The 18936-nt window shown below is 46.9% G+C and overlaps 2 long non-coding RNA genes across 3 annotated transcripts in view; one reads left to right on the top strand and one right to left on the bottom strand.

Moving 5' to 3' along the window:
* Positions 1 to 16424, top strand: part of LOC140700095 (uncharacterized) — a 33573-nt gene extending 17149 nt beyond the window's left edge. The window contains exons 1-3 of one of the 2 annotated variants that reach the window (XR_012078301.1): positions 14350 to 14468; positions 14555 to 14745; positions 15975 to 16424. This is a non-coding gene — a long non-coding RNA (uncharacterized lncRNA). Of the gene's footprint in view, positions 1 to 14349; positions 14469 to 14554; positions 14746 to 15974 lie in introns of those variants that run through there. The other variant, XR_012078300.1, reaches the window with a different exon arrangement.
* The window catches only part of LOC107034931 (uncharacterized), a 180380-nt gene continuing 165915 nt past the window's right edge, over positions 4472 to 18936 (bottom strand). Inside the window, exon 5 of the long non-coding RNA XR_012078298.1 lies at positions 4472 to 5437. This is a non-coding gene — a long non-coding RNA (uncharacterized lncRNA). The remainder of the gene's footprint in view (positions 5438 to 18936) is intronic.

Below are 18936 nucleotides of genomic sequence, written 5' to 3' on the forward strand. Positions count from 1 at the left end.
ATAATAATGTTTTGAATTTTTAATTTGCTAAGTTAAAAAGCAAAAGGAAAACTTACTTCTTTTTGATTGGAGAGATTCTAATCACAGGTTTTTACATTCTCAGTGTGTGGCTCTCTTGCTCGCCTTTTTCTTCCGCTACATGGAAGGGTAGGAAGAGGAGCTCGGAGGGAGAGAAGGCAGGCCTGAAGGAAACGCCTTCAGCAGCCGCTGTGCAGGAGGCCAGATGCGGGGAGACCCGTAGGTTTGGTTCCCTTAGTGCCCTTGGCACCCAGTTGACTTGACGTCGCCCAGTGATGTGACCAGAGCCCCAGGACTCAGAATGCGATGCAGCTGCTTCCAGATTCTACCTGAGGAGTCTGCTCGTTAGAAATTGCTCTAAAGCAAGGGTTTCCTAACCTTTTCTGGTTCATGGAGGTCTGGAGATTCTAAGGAGGTTACAGACCCTTTCCGGAGACGAACGCACAGGCGCGTATGCACACCAAAATCTGCAAACGGTATCAAAAGATCTGTGGCCCCCATGGAGAGCTACCCGAGGAGCTCAGGTAGAGTCCCTAAGCTAAGCCGTCGTCTGCTGGAGAATTGCCAGGGCCTTTCTATTCTTGAACATCAAGCTACCCTTTCAGGCCTGGTCCTGGTGGCCCTCAGCTCATCTGGGACTCAGAAGAGGAAAATGTAGATTTATATAGCCTACAGGTGTTTCACACAGACCGGGTGAATTCCAAAGTGAGGGCGGCCACGGAGAAGCCACGTTTGTTTCTAACTCGGTGCTGAGTTCCAGATGCATAATGGGTACTCAGTGAGTAAGTGCTGAAAACTTTGGCTTTCGAGTATGAGGTTGTAGGAGAGGGAGGTGTGAGATCCAGGTGGGCTGTCGTGTGCTCCCGGGGAAGAGCTTGAACCGCAGGGAAGATGTACGACCAGGTGTCTGGCCCCTCAGTGACCCTGGGCTAAGCCGTCGGCAAGGGACTCCTGCCTGCCTGCAGCCTCAGCCATTACCGGAGGAAACCTGGGATTGTATGAGAAATCTGAGCGGTGGGTAAGGCTGCAGGGGGACCATGAAAACTGGCAGAGAGGTTGCTATAGTGATGGTCCAGGTGTTGAGGTAGAAAGGCTAGTCCTTGGGCCAGGGAAGCGGGAATGCTCCCTCACTAAGTGTCCGCAATGTGGAGTAAATTGGAAAGAAGGGGTTATCCGGTTTTTAATCCTTTGTCCTACCCCAGTAAAACTGGGCAAAGTTAGTGCTGGGCTTTCTGAGGGAGCAAGTAATTTACAACCCTTTCCATCTCAAACTCTGGACCAGTTGAGAAGTAGACACAGGAGTCAGCCTGGAAGAGCCAGACAGCTTTATTACCCTAAAAGCTCAGGAGTGTGGCTTGAAACATACACCAAAATGAATTTCTAAAAACTTGTCTTCTAGGTCCCCTCCCCTGCCATCTCCAGATCACGGAGCCCACCTGGGGAATATCAGAGCCAACCATCACAGTTAGAATCCCAGTTTTGCTACTTACTAGCTCATTTGCTGTGTGATCCTGGGCAAGTTACTTTCCCTTTCTGTGCCTCAGGCTTCCCATCTATTAAATGGGGATAGTAATCATATTTAACTCTTAGAGTGATCATGAGGATTAATAAGTGTGGGGTCAAACTAGGCTCTGATGATGATGAAGATGGTAATTATTGGGCAGAGAAGACACCCATCCAGCCAGCTGCATGGAGGACTGTGGCTTGCTTCAAGCCCAGAGGGACAGGTCATAGGTAAGCAGTGACGTGTACACATTGACTCTGTCTGGTAGGGAAATTTGAGCCAGTGCATGTCAGACTCATGTCATATCATCATCAGTTAGATGACTCTCTGAGAGAGCCTGTGAGAGTGGGAAGTCCCTGCTTCACGCATTGAGACAGACTCCCCTCCAGTGAGGAACAGCAGGGTGCTCACTCCCTGGGCCTCCAGACACCTCGTCCCTCAGGTTCTTTCCTTCTCACTGCCTATTCCTGCTTAGCCTCCTTTTCTTGCTCTTCCTCTTTCTTGAATCTCTAAATTTTGGAATTCTGCGGGGCTCAGCTCTTGATCTTTCCCCCTTTCTCCCCTTTCCCCTTTAAGTGATTCTGTCCAGTTGTATCTTTAAAAATATCGTCTATACCCTGATGATGCTAAAGTTTTTATTTCCAGCTCTGACCTTTCCCTCGACTTCCAGATTTACTTTCCCAGCTGCCCACTTGACAACCACACTTGGGTATTAAACAGTCGTCTTAAACTTATGATGGCCAAAGGAAAACTCGGTCTCTCCCCAGACATGCTCCTTCTCCAGCGTTCCCTGTCTTGGTAAATGACACCCTTATTTCCTGCTTAGGAAAAATACTTTGGCATTTGTCATCGCTTTTCCTTCACACCCTCTCATCCAGTGCATCAGCACATCCTGTCAGGGCTGCATTTAAAATACATTCTGAACGCAGGCACTTTCTCCATTTCTCCTGCATCCAGCCTGGTCCGCCAGCACCCCTGCCTCCCAGACCATGCTCCTCCAGCCTGTAACCGAGCTCCACTTCGCCCCCTGCAGTCTGCTTTATGCACTGCAGCCAGGGCGATCCCTCAGCATTGTAATCTGATCTGCTCATTCCCCTCTTTTGCTAATTGCCTACCTCCCCCACTAAGCAGAACAGCACCTGGCACCTAGTAGGTGTTTAATAAGTATCTGTTGCGTGAAAGAAAGAAGGGGGTAAGCAAGCAAGATGTCTTTATGCTCAGAGCATTAAATATCTTGTGATCAGATTCTCTCCAATAAAAAAGATTATTCTCTTTTTTGGTTGCACGAGGAGGTAGGTGTCCACCCTTTTCCTGACCTCCAAAGAGAGCTCTGCATTTTGTCTTCTCCTTAGATGGGAAACCTTGCCCCCAAGGGAGGGAAGTGGACTTTGGTAATAGGGAAAAAAAGAGAGTTGGGGCTGGAAGACAGGAGAAAAACTGCAGGATCCGTGTTTTGAAGAGGGGGTTTGGGGAGAAGGACACGGGCGAACACACACTCGGGAAGATGCATCTCAAATTACTCCTTCAGGACAGACTCCCCAGAGTGAAATCACTTGGTCACATGATCCAGATACTTTTAAAACTCTTGATAAAAAGCTGCTTTGGGGAGGGGTCATACCATTTAACCTCCTCCATCCTCTAGCCCAGAAACTTGAAAAGATGGCTGTATGTGTTGCTAATCTTCGCATTGTCTAGCTGAGGAAATGGCATTTTGGTAAAGGTAGGTGGTTGCACAAGTTGGTAAATATCCTGTCTGTCCATCTCCGTATGACGTGCTTTCCTTCACACGGCGCCACGGCTCAGTGTTGAGAACCAACGGATGTGATGAGGTTGGGCTGAGAGCTGGGTGTCCTAGGCGGAGAGCTGGGGACGAGGCGAGTGGGCTGGATTCAGGCATCAGGGATGCAGAGAGGGCCCCTAGCGCCTTTCTCTCGCCGGCTCGGGAACATCCAGGCCCTTCCCTGAGCGCCCGCCCCCGGTCTGCTTTCAGCTGACGTTCACGTTCTCAAGTTTAACCTTGTCAGGCTTGATGATCAACAAGGTTGCAATGAGTATTCATAGAAATCGGTACAGAAGTTAACGTCCAGATCCACATGAAATGCGGGCAGAAATGAAGACAGTGACACTTACCAACCTTGACAGGAGGGACGGAAGCCGAAACTCTACAAGGAGGCGTTTGCAGCTCTCATCAGCGTGGTGCAGCATACCGCACACAGCACACGCGCTGGAAATCGCAGGATCTAAGCGTTATGGAAATGACAATGACAACTTGAGGAGAGCTGTTGTCACTGTGGAAGACGCTTAGACACATGCACTGATTTTCAGTGTCCTCAGGAGTCCCTAAGTCCTTGGCTTTAGGTATTTCTTTTGTAAGTTTGCAAGGCATGTACCAAATTCTTCCCAAATCTTCTTAGTCCTTGGATGTTTATGGCCAATTATAAATAAGTAGAAAAACGAAAGGAGGAAAGGGGAGATGACAAATTTTACAAATACTTTTTACTTTTCTGTGCTTTCTGAAAAAATAGAAATAAGGCACACACTCATATAACCTAGAGGCTAATCTCTATTTAAGGCGCAGTGAAGAAGAGAGGAACTCATAGTATACGAAGTGGAAGGAAGTCCCCTTAATGAATATTCAAAATGTCCTCACTCGAAAATGCCCAGTTTTCTGGCTTTGGTTGGTTTTGAGTGCTTGGTGTTCACGTCATACCTGGGGGAGGGTATCCGCTCTTCTGTGCTTCACCAGTCCCGGCTGCTGTGATCGGTGCGTCCCAGAGGCACTATGTTATCTGTGCATCCGACCCATGGCTGGATGACTCCTTCTTAGGAGTCCAGTTAGAACTGAGCATCCACAAGAAATGCAGCTTCTGGCGCCTTTACTTTATCTCTCATCTGGAAATGGTTAAGAAGCTATCACCAAAATGATAGAAAATGCATTCAGGAAAGAAATTAGGTAAAAATGCATTTTTATTCATACGAAGACAAGACTCTCAGATGGTTATTATGGCCAGTAAAATTTGTTATTACTGTTCGTATGCGTGCTTTTTCGCTGGATGCTAACGGCAGCCCTGAGAGTAGACATGATTGCTGTCTCTAGTTCATAGGTGAAGAAACCGAAGCTCGGACAGGGTGAGGCGGCTGGCTCCTGGCCGCACAGCTAGTGAGTCGTGGTGAGAGGACGCACGCCTCGATCTTCTGAGATGAAGCGATTTGCCCTTTTCATTACTTCATGTTCCCTTGGTTTAAGCCGAGGTGTACAACTGACGTAGTCACGCTTAAGTATTATTTTATCTCGTCATTATTATGTGGAAGGCGAAGGGGCTTAAGCCTTGCGGGTCAAATATTGGAACGTGTTTCCAGCTAAACATGAGAAGCCAAGAAGTGTGAAAGTGCGACCCTCAGCTTTGACCATTAAGATGCGAAAATAATAGTCCAGTCTGGCCGACATTCCGCGGGAACAAAAGAAAGCAAGTGTCAGGAGGCATGCGTCTGATTAAAAGTGACAGAAGACTGGAAAAATCTGACCACAGTCCCTTAACCAAAGAGGGGTTTTACTGATTGATTTCCAATAAGGAAGAAGCCCGGAGCGGGGCGGCCCACGGCTGGGGAAGCGTCCCCACGCGCGTCAGAGCCTCGGCGTCTTCTGTCCTCCCTCTGTCATCCTGAGCAGGGCTTGGTCTTCGGGTTTGTTGCCTAATGATTGCAAATTGGCTTTTTCCACCTCTAGCTCCGTATGCACATCTCATACCAGAAGAAAGGCTCAAGCTGCTTGCCTCAGCCTGCCTTTTCGTTAGGGAAAGGATGCTTTCTCCGAGGACTTCCTTTTGCATCCGTAGTTCAGCGCTGGGTCTCAGGGCCACCCTAGCTGCAGGGGGGTCTGCGAAGGAGAGTATTTCAGCGAAGTGCACTTCCATGCTGAACAAAAACAACACAAAATTATGTTAGAAACAAGGGAATGGATGTTTGGTGAAAAAAAAAATCACGAAGTTCATACAGTTTTCTGATTTTTGTGTTCTTGGTTGGGAGAGGTTTGGAGTGAGAGTGTAAATGAATAGTTAGGATTGAAATCACTCAAGCCAGGCGCTCAGTTGGGAGAGGCGGCTGAGGAGGGCACTTGGGTGTGTTCCCGTGAATGGGGAACCGGGCAGGCCAGCCCAGGCTGGGCTCACTGGTCACTGGCACTGACAAGCAGAGTTAAGTGGCCGGCATGCTGGTGAGGGGCTGTGGAAACACGGGGGTGCCCAGTCAGGAAAGGATCCCCAGGGAGGGTCAGCACCAGAGAAAAGGCCAAGTCAGGCAGTCAGAGTGGCTTCGCTCCCTTCCTGAGAAGCAGTCTCTTGCCTGCCCTGAAGTGGTCTTGTTTACAAGCTGCCCACTGACACAGCTGAAGGATGTCTCAGGAAACTGGTCTGTTCGTCAGCAGAAGAGCCCCTCATGCTGCTAGTTTTTTGTTTTGTTTTGTTTTGGTGGTAACGTGGATGATTACAGGAGCAATACAGGCATGGTACTGTTGGAGCAAGAGGACCACCGTTATGCAATGCCCCCTTTCCTAGGATGAGTATATTCCGCTCCATTCCATTGCTTGCAGAGCATACATCTTGGAGTTGTTGGTCTAGCTGCTAATCACCTTTGCTTCCCCCTGTGTCTGTGGTGAAGAGCACCAGGCCTTTGTAGCATTGCTGGCTGGTCACTGGGAGGTACGCCTGTGGCCACAGAATGGCAAGGCTGCCTGGGGACGTGGTCTGTGGCTCTGTGCCCCTCAGCCCCATGTTCAGGCCATCAGAGGCACATGGAGTACACTACTAGAGCCCACAGCCACAGGAGCCGTGCCGGGGCCACGGGGATGCGGGCTGCCAGTAGGCTGGTTAGGGTCTGTCGTGTGGAGTGATGTGTGGGAGGTCACGCCTCAGGTGGGGCTGAAAGATGACCAGAGGCCCCTACGCTGAAGGAGAAGCCAGGAAGGAGAACTGAGACCCAGATATCGAAGTGAGGGGGACAGTCTCTTGGTTAGATGAGCTAATCCACAGGCGTGAGCAGGGGAGATCTAGCTCATAGAAGCCAAAGTCTAGGGAGACCAGAGCCATGAGGGGCAAGCCAAGGGGTGGGTGCTTGGCCCTGGAGGGTACAGTCCTGGGGCAGAGTCATGTGGCATGAGCACCAGCTTGGGTGGTGATGGCGGCTGGTCATGGGCTGGGAAGGTGCAGGAAATGTGGACGTCAGGTTCTTCCCCTCCCAGGGCTTGTGTGTCTTGCAGTGGCGGCCTGAGCTGCCCACTGTGCACGCGGTCAGCAGGGTCTGCACACTTGGACTCCCTCTAAGGGGATTGTTGGAAGCTCTGCCCTCATTAGGGAAGTACTTTCTAATCTATTTGGTGCAAGATGTGGTTCAATCTCTATATGCCTCCCCTTTTCCATTGTTTAAAATGGGGACATTTCCCACTTGGTGGCTCCTGGGAGAGATGTTATGAGTCTGAATGAGATTATGCAGTCCTTCCAATTCCACCGAGGAAATCGCTATGTAAATTCGATGTATTGTTATTCATGACATGTGTGATTGAGCTGAAAACTCTAGCTACTACCCAGCCATGCAAACCATAAAATTAGACTTCCTATACTGTGCACTGTAATTCTCTTTCTTCCAGCAGAAACCACAAACCAGTTTTGCCTTACAGAAATGTGCTCCCATCCAAAATTTTTAACATGCATTTTAAAGACAGGCTTAGTTTTACTGTGAAGTTATATCTGAGTAAAGCAATAGCACCAAGGAAACGTGTCTTACACACAGGACCACGTGTTTTAGGTGCTCACCGGGAGCTGGTTATGAAGATCAGCGATCCAGATAATCTCACAGCTTTCACATCATTAGTTCAATTAAAAACTAATTTTCAATAATATGATTGCAAATATGTTACATCCTGAACTTACATATATCCATGCTATGGGCATTATCTGATTTTTTTTTTGGATTACTCTTTAATTCTTTAACAGTTGCAGTTTTTCTTTGCAAATGCATTATGGGTAATTTATGTTGTTTTGACTGTTTCTTTGATATAATTTGTAATTCTGCACCCAGAGTTGTAATATACTACAGTTTAGATAAATGGCATGGAAATACAGAGGTTATCTATGTAAAATGATTCATATTTCAATATAGGGACTTCTGTAAAATGAAAAAATAATATATGTATTGCTATTAATCATTCTTTTTACGTTATTTTTTTCCTTTACTGAGATTTGTTGCATTTAGTATTGTAACATATTTCCAAAACACATTAGTTAAATGGAGCTGAGAATCATGCATGCATATTTTACGGAAAAATGTGCAGATATATTTTCAATTTTAAGCCATAAACTATGGCTTTTTTTGCATGATGAAAATATTCTGGCCCATTTAAAATGAGTTACATAATAAAAGTGATGTGCAATAGTAATTTTACAGTGCTTAATAACACAAAGTGGTTTATCTGAAAAATGCCTTTTAAAAAAGGTTTTATGCAAAATTCAAGCACTTCTGTTCTGTATAGAAAATAAGTGAGTGATACGCAGGTGATATCAGAAATTGAAAAGGATTTAAAAAATGATTAAAAAGCCAGACTTGGAGTTTTCTGCCTCTGTTTGCTAGAATTAGGAAGCAGTGACACATTAAACGGTGTTATGCTATTGACAAGCAGGGCAGAGTGACACAGTAGAAAACGTTAAATCCAGACTTTCTCTAATACAGGTTTTGTGGCTTCAAAAAAAGGAGTATAAAGGGTTATTGAAGCTTGTTGAGTATGCTTCTTATTGTCAATTCATGTCTCCGAAGAGAGTTTGCCCTTGCTCACACAAGAGAGGAGCATTTACATCTTCAACCAGACGCCTGCCGAAAGTACCTTTAACATGCAGACTAGCCAAGGGAGTCTGCCTGCTTCTAGTCACCATCAAAGCAGAGAAGCTGAGGAAAGTTTGCACACATCTCCGGCACTGGCCTTGAGCATCCCTTAGATAAAGAGGCTGGGAAACCATGTGAGAGAAGTGTAGTGTGTTTATTAATGAAGGTTGGTCTGGGATTCATTTAGAACGGTCCAAAAGATTAAAACAAATTTGAAAGAAGCTTCCAGTGTGAAAATAGGTGTGGAAAATTAGCTAGGATCAAATTAATTACTAATCCATTGGGAAAAGTATGACCCACCATTTTTTTTAACCTGAGGACATGGTAAAATAGTGGTGGGTTAAAAAAATTGCATACTAAATAATGATCAGATGGTCAGATGTAATAAGATTCCAGAACATCCTAATTGTCCCAGTGAGGAAACTCGGCATGGTTTTTGCGGGTTTTATCTACCTAGCGCCGTGCTTCGGTCTGGGCGAAGTTTGATTTGCACTTGGTGAAGGTTTTGGCTGTATTGCTTTGCCCTGGGCAGCCTTAGATCTTTTCATCCTGACTCAATCTCTCATCACCAAGTTTCTACAAGGACGCAGTTATAAATTTGTTGCTTCTCAGATGTCTTTTCCTTGATAATGTAACTTAAAAACAGGCGTAAATAAAGCACGAGCCCATTGAACACGGCACAGATACAGTCTCACCTGAAGACAAGGATTCTGTTGTTGTTGTTGCTATGTGTGTATGTGAATTACTCCATTAGAACCTTAGAAAACTTGGACAGAGCTTTGTAAATAGCGTCCAAAGCCCCGTTTGCAGGAAGAGTTGGTTGCTCTAGTTTCTATGGCCGTATTCTATCCCTGCTCTAAAAGCTTTAACGGGCACCCTGTCCTAATGGATTAAGTCTGAGCTTCACAACCCAGGTGACGGGTGGGAGAGATGTAGATAAAAGGACAGAGAGAAGAGGTGTGTGGATAAGCCCCTCTTTCCCTCCATGCTTTCCATCCTTCTGGACGGGGGCTTCTCCTTGACATCTTCATATTGAGGGGTCTACAGCCACCACTTCTTTGGGGCCATTATGACATTCTCTGTAGCTCTCAACACAAGACAGAGTGAATAGTGGCACTCAATAAATATTTGCTGGTTGATTTAACCTTAGAGAAAATGGCATTGTCCCTTTTTACTACAGCCTAAACGGACAAGCGTCTTTGTTGTATTGGAGTGTCAGCCACCACCACAAGAAACACACACACACAAAACAAACAAACAAAATGCAGAAGGCTGCAAATAAGAAAAGCGTTTTCTTTGGGGGCTTAAGAATTGCAATTCTGGAGACATAGATTCGTGTAAAACTGAGAGTAATCTGGGGAAAAGAAAGAGTAGGAGCTTACAGAGGCAAAAACTGCGAGTCTCTCCTCTCACACAAGAGAGGAAACATTTGCCCTTAAGGGATGGCTGTCACGAGCTATTTTAGGGTAAGGGTCCGATAAGTATCTTGAGTTTCTGGAACCCTGGGCAGATGTTCTGGATGCCAGCGTTAAGATGATAAGTTGTCTAAAGGTCATCTGGGCTGAGACATGCATAAGTCGCACTTCCTCAGTGGCCTTCTGGCTCCATGTTAGAACTTTTGGCAATACCGACTCCATTTTGACTTTCTGTTCATAGGAGTAATATTTTACAAAGTGTCCAAAACGGCTTTAACAGTAAAAATATACTTTACTGTAGGTTGTCTTGGTCTATCCTTTTGTAAACTAACACTGAGAAAAATATTTTAGTTGAGAATCACTTTGTTCCCTCTACCCTTGACGTATGACACTCACACTTCCTGGGATCCTTGGCCAAGTTTAAATCAACTCTGAAAAATCACTTGTTCAATATTGCCTTTTGGCCATCTGTTGTCATTTATTTTTATTTATTTATAAAAGCAGCTCCCTGGGAGAGCATTACATAGGTAGGAACCAATAATTGTTGGTTGACTGATTATGATTAGAGTGTGTTCTGAATTCAGAGGTTGAATAAAGCCAACATCACAGTTCTCAAGAGGGCGTGTGAGGGCTGATCTGATGCAGGAGGAGCCCAGTCCACAGTGGAAGGGGCAGGTGAGATGCCTGCAGGGCTTCGGACTCCCCCTGATTCCTCATCTACGTAAACTGCTTTGGAACCGACTGTAAACTAGTTAAATGGTTGGCTGGTGACGAACAGATGAAGCAAATAATGAATGTGTACCAGGCGGCACAAGAGATTTAGAGGGATTTGTATCAGTTTTGTAACCAGACTGACACGTGGGAAATAAAATTTATTGTCGCTAAACATTGAACATTACTCTTGAGGACTAAAGTAATGAACACAAGTAAAAATGAATAGCTTTGAACTGACTAGAGCAGCAAGACTTTCAAAGGGGCACTCGAGAGAGAGGAATGAAAGGTTTCTCGCTAACACTCTAGAAAACGTACAGTCACAATTCACCTGTGCAGTAGCATTAGGCTGATTAGAACTGTCCAGATGGCAGGTCAAAGTGCCTAATTATACCCAATGCATTGGCTCTTTCCTCCCAAATTCCAAAGAAAGCATCACTATTTGTTATAATATACATATCAAGGTTTTATATCCCCAAGCTTTTGAGAGCGTAGCAAAAAATTATAATACAGTTTGGGTATTATTAGAAAGGTTTCAATTCAGCGTCTGTGTTGAGTGGTGAATAAACCCATCAGATCTGGAGATATTGCCTTAGAAAACCTGAATGACACCGAGAAGCATTAGTTTTGGGAATAGCCTCCCCAGGAAAGATTTGGAACCTCTCATCACTTGAGAGGTTCCAAATGGGCATGAAATCTGCCAAGTAAATTATTTTCTTGTTGATGTAATTTTAAGCCCACGTAATGAAAGACATTTATTTTTATTTTCTCAATATATTTTTCCTCTCTCAGTTTACCATTAAGTGCATCACAAATCAGTTTTGAACCCCATGGTAAATGTGTTTTTCAGCGCCTCCCCAAGAGGCCCATGTAAACATAGATTGCATGTCTAGGACAATGTCAGGTTTGTCACTTACCAGGGATTGAGTCTCAAACTGCACCTCTCTTTAGGAATAAGATTATTTTTGAACTTCCTACTAAATGCATTTGTCTGCCTTCATTGAGGTAAACTCTAAGAGCTGCGCCTTTGTGTCTTACGGATGCACAGAGGGTAATTAGTATGACAGAAGGAGAGACTTCAAAATGTGGCTTTATGCTGGCACCACCAGATCTGAGTGGTACGTTGCTGTGAGGATTCTAGTTTTGCTCTGCCAGTAACAAGCAGCTGGACTTAGGATCAGCAATCAGCACCTCTAAATCTTAGTTTTTTTCATTTACGAAGGAGAAAAGTGTCTTCCTTCTATTTAGGATGCTCTCTTAGAACCTTTTTACAAAAATCTATCCAACCACCAGCCGTCACTGGATCCAAGAGATTAAAAAAAAAGAAAAAAAAAAAAAAGAAAAAGCGGCACTGAGTAGTGCTGCCCCCTAGAGGTCTCGTCTGGAGCAAGGATTGGAAACCTTTTCCTAAGGGGCCAGAGTAAATGCTTTAGATTCTGCGGGCCAAGAGGCAAAATTGGGTAGTACATAGGTATTTATGTAACCACTTAAAATATAACCGTTAAAGAATGTAAAAACCATTCTTGAGGGGGACAAACACAGCTAGGGGGCTGGATCTGGCCTTGCAGTGGTTGCCCACCCCTGGCCTGGAGGAAGAACAGAAACAGGTGGTCACGGTCTAGTGTGCAAGCGGTGACGATGGAAGTGTGAGGTAAAGGAACCCATTTGGGCTACTCTCTTCCTCAGACTGAGCACACATGCTGGTTACGGTAGCCCTTCCAGCTTGTGGGGGAGCCCTCTGCCTCGCGGGGGACAGGGAGGCCCTCACTGGGCTGTCTTGTCGTTTCACCGCTTTCTCCTCCGTTCTCCCACCTGCCTTTTGCTTTGAGAGCTCTGTTTCTGGGGACCAGGTGAGGAGGCCTGGGGGAGGGAGGAAGGGGCGGAAGAGGCAGCCAGCATGTTCATTTCCCCTGCACCCACACGGTTACTGAGCGGACCCAGATCCCTCCGACTCTTTGGTGCTGCTTCATATGCATTATTTACCTCATCTTTTTGTCACCAGCCAACCATTTAACTAGTTTACAGTCGGTTCCAAGGAAATTTATGTAGGTTAGGAATCAGGAGCCTAAACCGAAGCCCCGAAGACATCTTATCTGTTACCACCTCGACAGATAATGTGTTTTAATAAATTCACTCTGTCTGTCGGGACCCGAGCTGCGCGGCCTATTATCTCAGAGGCCTGTGAACTGCCGTAAGTGTGAAGTGTGGGCGATCAGAAAGCCTCAGATTGTTCTGGAGTTTTTCGCCAACCAGAGTCCGTCATTTGGGGAATTCATTTAAATAGATCGAAGGAAAATATTAAGAGCCTAAAAAATGCATTTAACTCTGCTGCATTTTCCTGTGCTAGGGTGAATTTCATTTCCCCTGGGAAGTGTTACCCTCTGAAGTTGCGGATGACTCAGGCTTTTCCTTTGGGAATTATTAACACATACCATTCATAACAAGCAGTCAGCTCCCAGTGGCAGTCTCTGACTTTCCTCACATTTAAATGGAGTTAACATTGAATAAACAATCTGTTGTCATTATTATTGCTAATATGAATTGAATGCCAGCAACGCATGGCAAAAGCCTTGGAGAAGGCTTTTTCCCCTAATTACATTCTGACCCGGGCTGTGCACGTTATCAGCAGTGATGGGCTTGTCGCTTTAACGTCTAGTCAGACCAGCTCTGTTCAGGGAGATGAAAGCGGAACGGCTAGGCTGGTGACCTGTGGCTAGAGCCCACATGATGAGTGTTGTGGGATATCCTCACCCGTGTGTGGTGAGCTCATCTCTCAAACTGGCGGGGCACTGCTGTGAGGGAGCCTTTTTACGACTAGGTGAGCTGTCATATTGAGAGAGAGAGAGAGAGAGAGGGAGGCAGGCTGGCTTAATAAAGGTTGACCCACTATCAAAACCATAGTCACAGCAAGTCTGTGTGTGTGTGTGTGCGCGTTGTAGAGGGCACACGTCTGCCACGTAGCCTTAAACCTGGCCCGTCTCCCGTGGACTCGTGTCTGGGTCGTGGAGGACAGAGAAGCCGCTGGCTAACCTGCCTGGGTGTGGGAGGCAGCATGGTGTTAATTGGATTTGGGGCAGCCACCCCTCACCTTCTACTCCATCCCCAACAGCCGCGCCCTCCCTTTTGGCCAACGCAACCTTGTTTTTCTTGAGGGGGTGAGCTAGGGGCTAAAATCATGATTGGTAGACAGGAATGGCAACCTCATTCCTTTCGACAGAGTTTCCCTTTCCAGAGCTCTCCGGAGTCAGGGTGGCCGTGTCTGTGAGGAGTTCTGCCCGAGGCCGCGGAGGGGGGTCTGCAGGTGGGCTTCCGCGAAGATGCGCCCACCTCTCCGCCCAGCTGATGTGTGAAGATACGCTGCTTGTGGCAGTTATCTTTTGAGAAAGGGGTGGCAGGACTAAGAACGCAGGGCTGACGGACGAGAATGACGAAGTCAAGCTGGGAAGAGGCGGGAGGTTTGAGGGCGCCGTGGCGCCGCCGCCCCAGGGGGAGCTCCGCGCAGCCAGACCCCTGGTCACTGAGGCGAGGGGATGCTCTTACTGCTTCCGCCACCGTGAATCGCGCTTTCTCTTTCGGTTGCTTGAAGCCAAACGAGTCCAGCATCGAAGCCGAGAGAGACGCTCTCCCCGACTTCATCCCAGAGCTCGGGGGCGTCTCAGTGCTTCAAGGGCGCCAGCTGAAGAGGCAGCAGGTGCAGCACGGGCGGCCGTGCCGGCTCGGGGCGTGTGCGGCCCCCAGTGGCGGCGGCGGCTAGTGACCCCGGCAGACGCCCCGACTGCGGGCGGGGGCGGCGAAGCCCCGCAGACGCAGCGGTAGCGCCATCACACCGGATGCCTCATGTTGGGGGAACAGAGCAGAAAAGAGAGAGAGAAAAAAAAAAGGCTCTGGTCCACAGCAGCTGACTGGATAGCCGACTTCACTCGTCCGTGAGGACATACACGCCATCTCTGGTATCGCAGGGAGGTTAACTTGCTGCAACACACACCCCCAAAATGTGTAATGGCGCCAACGCAGTGAGAATTTATATTTTGCTCAGGTACCGTCAGTGGTCAGTGGATGGTTGTCCACGAGGTGATCGGGGGCCCAGGAGACTGCCACCCGAAGATTCTGCAGTCGCCTTGGACTGAGTTGTCATTTGCATCGAGCTGGTGGAGGAGGGGAAAACAGAGCATAGAGGAGAGATGCCTGTCTTCTTATGAGCCTCATCACCCCTGCCCCCACTTCACGGTGAGTGTAAGTCCCGCGTCTCCACCTAACTGCCAAGGGGGTGGGCCCTGGGTTTCCCTGGCTGCGCAGCTGCTTCCCAGTTGCAGCTTCCTGTCATGAAACAGCAGAGTGGATTCCTATGGGCGGTCGCTGCCACATCCAGTTCTTTCTGGAGACACTTGTTAAGGGGTGGAATCGGGGTGGGGCAGATCCTTCGCAGGGGCCTTGGCGTCCTGAAGGGGCGGGGAGGGGGGTAAGTCAGTGACACATAGGTAACAAGGCCAGTGATTTGCCCGTTTGTCTTCTAAATGCAGAAGTGGCATTTCCCCCTCTTCCTTGGAATTACCTGCTTGACTACATAAAATTACCAAATAATTTAAGATACCCCTTTCTTTTGCCTAATTATTTAGGTCTGGTATGGCCATCCAGAATTTCATTTAAGATGTAACTTAAATCGTATAACAACAGTTTAAACTGTTAATATTTGCACCTGCCAAGTCCTTTCATTTAGGAACAAAGCCCTTAAAAGCATGTGGTAGCTCTTTTTTTCTTTTTAAAGGATTTTGATGACTGCCTGGCTTATGACTACCAAGAAATGGAATTTCAAAATGAGCATCAGACTTATTTTTCAAGTGCCTTGGCATAAATGCATTTCTACCCATGTAATAAAGTAATTTTCTCTTGTGTGACAAATATAGCACTAAGGAAGAATGAGGCTTGTCTGGCAAAATGGCTTTTATTAATCTCCTAATGTTTTTATTTGTTGTAGAATTATGATTAGTTTCAAGAGAGTAGCAAACAGGTTATGATCAGAGTTGAATATTATTGCTATCCAGATCCCTTTGGTTAATACAGGCTGTTTATTTCAAAAACAAAATGCTCCCATTAAGAAAAATCAGCGATAATGGCCTGACTTTATTATCAAGAAATTATACCTGTTATGTAAACCTTGCTAATTATAAGTGCTTGAATTCATTTGGGTGATATAGCAGATGAAAAAGGCCGTTTATTAGGAGAAGTACTTGGCGTTTGTACCAGCATAATAAAACTGAAATAATAAAAAACAATCTAAAGAAAGAAGAAATGTTAATGAGGAATGGAATTTGCCGAGGAATGAATTACACCAGGAGACAACATGGAGTGTGGGATTAACACCGGGTGCTTCATCTTGGAAACGGATTCCCCTCTGCCTCCTTGAGCAGCCGGTCCTCCTTTCCCCTCTTCTCAGTTTCCTCCTTAATTTTTCCCAGGTGACCTGATGCCTGCACCGGCGCCAGCTTCCACTGCCCTCTTGCTCAGGGTCCAGCGTGCCTTCTGACCATCACCGCCTGGATGTTCTGTAGGAACCTGAGCTTGACACGTCCACGTGGAATTGATCTCTTGTCCTCTTTTTGAATTGTCTGTCCTAACCTGACTATCACAGTGTCACCCTTGACCCTCCCTCCCTCCCCCCGCATATCCAATAAGTCACATCGTCCTGTTTCCAGCTGGACATTTCTCTCTCAAATCCAGCTTCTACACTCACTGCCACTGCCTTAGCCTGGGCCGTCACCATTTCTCGTTTTAATGACTATAATCTTATCTACAGAACCAGATTTAGGATGTAATCATTAAAATAATTTTATCTATATCTTCTATAGTCCTTTTATGTTTAAGTTGTTCCTTCAACTCTTTGTTTTGAAATTATTTCAAACCTACAGAAAAACTGAAATAAAAGAACAATGAATAGATGCGTAAGCTTCAACTTGTATCTCAGCAACTGTCGATACCTTGCCCCCTCACTCTCTGCTCCTTTCTCCCCCTCATGGTCTGTTCCCCACACCTCTGCACAGGCAGAGCCAGCCCTGCTCAGGCTCCCTAGGGCTCTGTGGCTTGGGATGGGCAGGGACACTGGCATTGCCGTCTGTTTCTGCTGGTCCGACTTGGATGGGACAGGGTGTTTCGGGCAGCAGTGGAGGGAGGCAGCAGAAGAGAAGGGGTCACTTCAATGCAGGACGTTGTGAGCCTTGGTGAACCAGCAGCACCTGCCCGGGTGCCCGGGTGCCCGCACCGGGGAGGAGACCATTCTCCCCAGGTGCAGCCTGGCCACCGGAGGGCTCAGGGCGGCGCCGGAGTGTCAGGTGAGATGGGGGCCCTCAGAGATGGGGGCCTTCAGAGTATCTTCGCAGAGGATCCTGGCAGCTGTGGCAGGGTCCAGACACCTCCCTCAGATGGCTCTTTGACAGTGGACATTTGGAGCAGAGGGGTGTGAGCAGACGTGTTTCTGAGCATAGAAACTTTGGAGAGTCTTAGCATGGGTGAGACTTTGGGGAGATGGAGGCAGCTGCATGAAAATGGCGGCTAGGAACCAGCAAGATGGGGGCATTGTTGTCACTGTGACCTCACAGGCTGGTGACGCTGGGGACAACTGGGTTACTCAAGGACAGAAATAAAGATATTAAAAGAAATAAAGCTGCAAGGGGAACATTTCCTTTCCCCTACAGTTCACCATGCCCTAATTATTCAGAAGTAACTCCTAGGGCAGACGCCATTCCACTCTTTCCTTTTGCTCGTATCCATGCGGTATAAACACATGTGACAATCTGCCTGCTTGGCCAGGTGATGCTCAAAGCCATTGAGGACTATTAGCTCTGATTTTATTTTAATAGAAGTAAAGTATTTTTGTCTGAATGAACTATATTGCTTTGCCTTTCAAGTCATTAAAGAAAAAACTCCTAAATCCTTTCTGCCTCAAAAATATTGCTGAGTTTATTTATTTTAAAATAAATCTGCTTTCTACCAAAGGCAATTAGGTACAAGCTGCAGACTGCATTTTCCAAAGATGGCAGTGACGATGGCTCCCACCCCAGGTGCTCTTACGGTGTGACTACCATCTAACGGTAAGCTCTGTGTCCCCTCTTCTTGCACCTCGGTCAACCTTTGTGACTGCCTTGACTAGTAGAGTGTGGTGGAAGTGATGCTCTGTGGCTTCCGAAGCTAGATCATTAAAAAGCCATGCATTTGTGCTTTACTCTGCTGAGACATTTGCTCTTGGTGTCAGAGCAGGCAGAGAGCTAGACGTGAGCAGAGAAAGGGGGACACAGACCAAATGGCAGGAACTGGGCAGCAAGGAGGGGCACAGGCCAAATGCAGGAAACCACACATCATGTAAGCACCGGGGGTCCCTGGGCAGAGAAAGAAAAGCAGGAACCTTTGGGCTGATAAGGGATCATGCTTTTTGAGGGGACAAGTGGCCTGGAGCAGAACAAAGAAAGGTGAGAAAAAGCAGGAATTTCCAGTGTCCAAATGTAACCTTTTGCTCATTATGCCCTCATTTCAATAAAATTAGCCTTGCAGATCAGAAGTACCCATCACGCACTGATGCCATGACACTTCTGATCCAGACTGAATAAGGACAAAAATCCCTCCCCTCTTTGGGAAGGTGGGGTTGGGATGACAATCAGGGACTATGACCCCAAGCCCTTCCCTCCCCAGTGAATATTCCGCCCATTCATTTTTACACCCTATGTAGCTAACTTGCCAAAGAAACTCAGGGCAGCTGCTCACCTGAGCCTGCCCGCTCTCCCCTGAGAGTGTACTATCCATCCTTTAATAAAGCCTCACTTTACTTTTTTTAACCACTACGTCGTGTCTCTGAAATCTTTCTGGGACGGGACAAGAACCTGGAACACCGGTTGCATCTATCGGCAACATTGGCACCCAGCTGCCATGTTGTGAGGAAGCCCAGTTAGCCGGCATGGAGAGACCGAGCAAAGAGCCCTGTAAAGGTGTTTCAGCCACCAGCTCGGCTGAGATCCCAGCTGACCACTTAGCATCAGTCACCAGTCATATGACGAGAAATCCTGCCAGATGAGTCCATTCTGCTGTTGAGTCAACCTTCAGCCTTTGAGGCTTCCTTGTTGAATACTCAGCTATCAGAGAGCAAAGGAAAGCCCTCCCTGCTGTGCTCTGTTCAAACTCCTGACCCGCAGAATCTGTGAGGCCAATAAAATGGCTGCTTTATGCTGCTGCGTTTGGGGTGTTGGCTTTGCAGCCTTAGTAGCTGGACTAGGACACACACACTTTGGGTCTGTTGATAACTCTGTGAATTTTGATCATCTTAACATCCTTTATAAGGAAGTCAAGTTGAAGGCATTTTCTTTATCCCGTATCGTTGTGGTCTTAATTTGAGAACTGTCTCTGTGAAATTCTGTAGTTCAAACGTGCCTAGAT

Source organism: Vicugna pacos, chromosome 12 (assembly GCF_048564905.1).
Source record: "Vicugna pacos chromosome 12, VicPac4, whole genome shotgun sequence".
NCBI lineage: Eukaryota > Metazoa > Chordata > Mammalia > Artiodactyla > Camelidae > Vicugna > Vicugna pacos.